This window comes from Adiantum capillus-veneris, chromosome 28, assembly GCF_014529385.1.
Source record: "Adiantum capillus-veneris isolate H3 chromosome 28, ASM1452938v2, whole genome shotgun sequence".
Classification (NCBI taxonomy): Eukaryota; Viridiplantae; Streptophyta; class Polypodiopsida; order Polypodiales; family Pteridaceae; genus Adiantum; species Adiantum capillus-veneris.
Window position 1 is genome coordinate 83,125,085 of NC_140958.1, and position 5,293 is coordinate 83,130,377.

Genomic DNA, 5,293 nt, shown 5'->3' on the forward strand with positions numbered 1-5,293 from the left:
ATGGAAGGTTATTTGGGGTGCTCTACCGACGGGGGTGAAGATTCATGAGAGAGGGATTGGGTCACATCGATGCTTGGGGTGCAGGTTAGCTAGTGAACATCTGGCCCACCTATTCATGGACTACCTAGCTATAAAAGGCCTTGCAGGGAAAGTATGCAAGTGGGTCCAGAGAACATGGAAAATTAGCTTTTTCAAGACTGATCTATGCCTTGGAGGTAAAAATTTAGGTAGTCCTGCACTCTTCGTCGGCACTCAGATCGTCAGGTACTTCTTCTTTCATAATGTATGGCAGACAAGGAACCGCCGTGTTTTTGAAGGAGGATTTGAGGTGGAAAGCTTCGCAGAAATTATACAAGAAAGCAAAGTGCTAATATGGGCACTCAGGCGGAAGCATCACTCGGAGGATTGGTCTAGAACTACTTGTGCCTTGTTGTCAGTAGATAGAATGTAACATTTAATTGCCTAAAAACTTGTGTGTAGCGGAAATTAGCATGAACATAGTGGACATTTCATAAGAATAGATTCCTAATGAGAATTACAAGAGTGCTTGGGTGGAGAGAGCAACAAAAAGCATAACACCTAGTTAGATAGCATGAAAAATACTTTCAAAAGAGAGAGAAATTAAGCTATTGACAACAGTTGAGGACCGGATTTGCATGGAGCCGGTCCCCCCTCCAAAAGGCTTTGTATTATGGTTTCTCCCATCAAGAGAGACATTGTACAATACAATTCTTTGTGTTCCTTCAATACTAGCTAGTGCAATGAAGATGAAAGCTTCATGCACTAAGCAAAACACTTAGCAAACACAACATCAATTATCCCCGGTCTCAGACCCAAGACCTCACACACCTTCGAAGATGGTGAGAGCTAGCAGGGTATGAGAGTAGATTGAGAGGAAGAAGGAGTATCTTACGAGAAATATGTACATCTCCTCACATAATCACTCATATTAGCATAGCTTAGCTTAGTAATTAGCATGGTAGAGGAGATGAGCATGCATTGAAGCTTGGCTCTTGGTTGGATTTGCATCCACATGCCAAGAGTGTGTCGATGTAGGCTTCTATCTCACAAGCTTGGAGTAGGTGATGAGATCTCCATTAAAGCTTGGGAAGAGATAGTCTTCTTTTCTTCACACATGAGATTGTGTGTGTGTGTGTGTGTGTGATAATGCCTTGCAAAAATCAGCCCCCTCTCTCTCTTGGGCGAGCCCTCTTGCTATTTTCTCCCCGGGTAGGTCACCTAATAAAAATGTAACCTATCACGTGAGTTCAATAGAAGGGTATTTAAAGTTTTTGAAACTTACAGAAATATATATACAAAAGGGCATTATTTTTTCAAACTTGAAAAAAACTTACAGAGTTTAAAAGAAAAGGGTACATTATATTCTTAACAAAATTCACAGATAACGGGTTTTACAAACATGTTTTGAGCGCACGTGATATGGTAGTTTTACTCATAGTGAACCCCCCGAGATTTGCTCTTGCTCTACCCTCATTGGACCTCCCTAGGTCAAGCCAATGACTACTAAGCAGCATAAGTGATAGCCTTCTGACATGTGTCCCCCTTTCCCCTTTTGTGAGAGCTTTAGGTAATTTAATAATTCAACTAAACTCTCATTGGACCCTTTTGCCTCCTGGCCAATAGGAATCAGGCAAGCCATTGGGCTGCTGAATGCTCATTGGACCCCTTGGGAGACTGTCCAATAGTCTTCTAGAGGACTTAATTCTCATTGGTTCTTTTATTAAGTGTTTTTAAATTAATTAAACTAGATTTACTCTAGCCTAATTCTCATTGGTCCACCTCCAAGGCCATCCAATAGGAATTGGGTACACCTTGTGGGCATCTGGCCTAGGGAGCTGACATGTGTCCCTCATTCCCTTTGTGTAAAGGGAGCTTGTGTGTGTCTGTGTGTGGCTTTCTCTCTCATCCCCTACATGCAAGGCTCGCCCCCTCCTATGTAGGGATGTGCAAAGACTTTTTTGGACACACACCAAGCATCCAATTCCCCTATGGTTGACCTTTGGACACAACCTTTGAATTTTGGAACCTTCTCATTTTGGAAGTCTTAATGGGCTGAACCTTAGGGTCTTTTTAGCCCATTGTTGCACATGGCTCTTTTGTAGATGGCCCCCCCTTTGGATCCCTATTTTCCCTCCTTTGGATCCCTACTGTGGTCGGTCTGCTAGCTTAACCAATATTCTAGCTTTTTCTCCCCTGGCACTTCCCCATATTAAATGATCAGTTTAACATGAGAAAATAATTTAGGAGAATTAGATATTGATTATTATGACATGGAATGCCTAGGATGGGGGCAAATCTTGGCCATCGGTAAATAAAAGATCTCAGAATGACAAGAGTATGGACCTTGTGTATCAAGGATGTGGAGGCGGGGTGGTAGGGGTGGCTGCCCTGATAGCCGTTGTAATTGTGATCCCTGGATGTTGTCATGGCTTAACATGAGCGTGACAAAGCCTTGTATTTTTTTGGGATGCTCAATATACTCCACTCACAATTGTGAGTTTTGCTATAAAAAAAAAATGCTGCGTGGGTTGGGGGGCCCGTAGGTGGGTTTTCTGGGGGACTTGGCGATGCATACAAGCAAAGCGCTGAATGAACTGCAGGTTCAGGGTCTACCGGGCTGGGGTTCTGTGGATTCGGGAGTAGGAAGGTTCCGGAGATGGTGCCTTCGGCTATTTCTGCCTGGCCTTGTAGGATGGAGGGGCTCAGAGGAAGCTCATAGTTTTCTACCCGGGCTGTGCGGCTGCCCGCCCCTCTTGCAGGGGAAAATCGCTCGCAAGGTATGGTTGGGGAAGCTTTGCAGTAATGCTGTGTGGGTTCACGGCTTGGTGCTGTTCACCTGGCTTCTGTTCGGCGACACTGGCAGGTTCGTGATGGTTGTGCTATGGCTCGGAATGGCGCACTCGATGAACGGATTGGGTGGATTGGCAGAGGTGGGGGTTGTGGTTGTGGGCCTTGATCCGGTGGGCTAGTGAGGGTTCGACTTGGTGGCTGCTTCTTTTTTGGGTTCGGCATAGACTGGTCGGGTGGTTGGGGTCATGGTGTCTTCCGGTTGGTGGCAGAGGAAGTCTCATGGTGGTAACCCCTACCGGCCTTTGGTGATGGAGGCTAGGACTCCGCCCTTCTGCGGCTGTATGATCTTCTCTTCGCCCTTTCTTGATTGTCAGTTCTGAGATGATGTGATGGGGTGGCCCCCTTGTTAGCCGATGTACCTTGGGTCTGATGTGATGCGATGGGGTGGCTCCCTTACTTAGCCGATGTTCTGGTCTGTCTTGGTTGGTGGCCTGGCGCGGGTCGAGCAGGCCAGGTGATGTATTTTTTTTTGGTTTTCTTTATATAATCTTTCCACCCACCTATTGTGGGTTTTGGAAAAAGAAAAAAAAAACGATGGGTTAATTTTTTGCGAGGCTGTTAGGATCTGCGCTTTGTCCGGGCAGTAGGTGTGAACGTTTTGGCACAACTAGGGCTACACATATAAACGCGCTGTCTGCATTCTGGGGGATCTATGAAGAAGCAGCACGGTGATGAGTCATTTGTATCGCATCAGCGACGAGTTGCGGACATGATCGCAAAATCTAAGAACATCTAAGGGACTGAGTGCTGCTGCCCCCCCCCCCCCCCCCCCCCCCCCCCCCCACACACACACACACACAGAGAGAGAGAGAGAGAGAGAGAGAGAGAGACGCTGGTGTGTGTGTGTGTGTGTTTGTGTGAAGCATAGAGAGGACTCGGCTTCGATGACGAGGTATGTCTATTAATATCTGAATATCCACTGCGTGATGTAGCAGCACATAATCAATCGTATTCGTACTGTCTGAGAAGTCCGTTCGCGGGTTCTGCAAGTCGCGCGGTGTGCGCGTCCGGTCGATCCCTCACGTGCTGAGAAAAGCTCGTAGCAGAATTTATGTGCAGACCGAACGTCTCTTATTCACTCATGTTTTTTCTATCTGTTGAATCCGAGCCTTCTTTTTCTGTTAGCTGCAGCTACTCCATTGCAGGGCGTTTCCAGTTGCAGCAAACTTGTAATTTCAGAATTTTGTTTTTTATTTTTCTAATATAAAAATTAATTATTTTAAATTAATCTTTTGTATTGTACTTGATTAAAGTGCACCTCCTGTTCTCGTAGCTCCATTGCTCATGAACCCTTCAATTCACTCTAGCTTGCCTTGTGACAGAATGTGTTCTATATTCACACCTTATCAAAACTACTAGGTTGTCATCCGTGTGGACTCTTAAGCTTTAATTGTTTACTAGTATTGCCGGCCGCGAAGGTGGCTTCTCTCTCTTTCTCTCTCTCTCTCTCTCCCTCCCTCCCTCCCTCTTTATCGCGTGCAATTGGGTTTTTTTGGTTTTGGATTTTAGCTTTCAGGTTGTAGATTGTGACACGTGTAAAAAGTAATGTTAACATGATCATTGGTAGTATTTGAAATTGATGGTTTTGAAAGTGAGAATATTACCTTTATGATGAACACCTTGAATAGTACATCTATGTTGAATACCTTGTTCAACATAATAGCTCCGAAACCCACTTGTATTTGAGAAAGAAAAGGGTTTATGATTGTTTTTCGAGAGTCAAATCTTGAAGATTTTCATGTGGATCAGATTGAAGATGCATGCTATGTAATTCAGTGAAGGTTACGTTAAAATGTTGCATTTGTGGAATAAGGTCACTCAAAACAAGAAGTTGATTTAGTAATCGACTTGGAAAACTCAATATGTCTTCATAGCCGTAGCAACTTCACATTGCACTTTGGTAAGAAAAGTTATTAAATAAAATAATTTTTAATAGTTTTTTTTGAATTTTTTTAAAAATATATTATTTAACATTGTGAAAAATAAAAAGTTCATACATATCAAAGGGAAGAGAGTGTAAGGGCAAATCGAGCCAATCCGTATAAGCAAGATGTCACTCTTCAAAAATACGTCTTTCAATGAATAACATTATTATGATTCAAACTAATAGTCGCAGATGGATATGCAAAGTTTCCAAGAACAACATGAGTTCTTCTTCAAGAATTAATAATATCTTTTCTTTTCCATAAAAAAGCTCTTGCTCTTGAAAAAAAGAATTGAACTTAAGCCAAAAGAAAAATCATCTACGACAATATTTTAAGCCATATCCAATTGTGAAAAGACTCATAAAATGAGATCATACAAATGAGATCATACAAATCTACCCTTCATATAGGATGAAGGATGGCAAGAAATGAGAGGTCAATTGAGGATAAGAGAGAAGTATTGTGATTATACTATGTTAATTGAAACAAAAAAGGAT

General features: G+C 43.0%; 1 non-coding gene across 1 annotated transcript; it reads left to right on the top strand.

The window, feature by feature from the left end:
- Positions 1–3,532: 3,532 nt before the first annotated feature.
- LOC147420777 (small nucleolar RNA SNORD25) lies at positions 3,533–3,621 on the top strand. Its single transcript, XR_015187078.1, has one exon. It is a non-coding gene; the product is annotated as a small nucleolar RNA SNORD25 (small nucleolar RNA).
- The last annotated feature ends 1,672 nt before the right edge of the window (positions 3,622–5,293 follow it).